Genomic DNA, 877 nt, shown 5'->3' on the forward strand with positions numbered 1-877 from the left:
AGGAACCGCGGCGGGACCAGCGGCCGCCGAGCTCACAGGGAGCTCTGACCACGAGAATTCCTCTTTCCCCAAGTTTTCATTGGGGTTTGTTCGGTATCTGCATCATAACAATAGGATCGTAGCAAGATAATTTAAGAACTAACGCAGGTGTGTTACTCGGGCTTCACTATAATGAACTCGATGTTTTTCTCCCTCTATAGGAACCTCCAGCTTTTAGTGCCTCTGTTTAAATACAGTTTTGGGAAGATAACTTCTTATCTTCTCTTTCTCTTCCTGAACAGTTGCATCAACTTTAGCAGCCTTATCCGAAGTACATTTATTGCAATCACTTTCTGCTAAACGTGTTTGTGTCGCAAGTTTTTCCGGCTGTAACAGCATTAGCGAGGGGTTTTTAATTCCTAAAGTGAAACAGGAATGGAAAAGACAAATAGAAGGGGCATGAGAGCGAACCGAGAGGCTTGTCACAAACCTTCATACAAAAATTAAATCTTTGCGTTAGCATTTTTAGATGTATGAATTAGCAGATTGACAAGGAGGAACTGAAACGTTTTGCCTGAACAGCTCACGTTTTTATCTTCGTTAGAGGATTTTCCATTACACTTGAACCGTGAAGGTTGCTCAAGACAGTCTGAAAATGAGGAGACAACCGCAAGGCTTCCCACCCAGGGAAGGAGGGGTCTTAAAGCGCAAGGCGAAAAGGAAGTTTCTGCGAGGAGAGATACAGGAAACCGGCGGGTGCGGCGCAGGGTACGCGGCCCGACGGCTGTCACAGCCGGGAACAGCCCGACTGACAAGCACAGTTCACGCACCCGCTCATTCCTCCCCTCCGAGAACGGAGATACCGGCAGCCTCGGGCCCTGAGAGGCCCCGGGAGGCC

The sequence above is a fragment of the Chaetura pelagica genome, unplaced genomic scaffold (assembly GCF_000747805.2).
Source record: "Chaetura pelagica isolate M959 unplaced genomic scaffold, ChaPel_1.0 scaffold222, whole genome shotgun sequence".
NCBI classification, from domain to species: Eukaryota; Metazoa; Chordata; class Aves; order Apodiformes; family Apodidae; genus Chaetura; species Chaetura pelagica.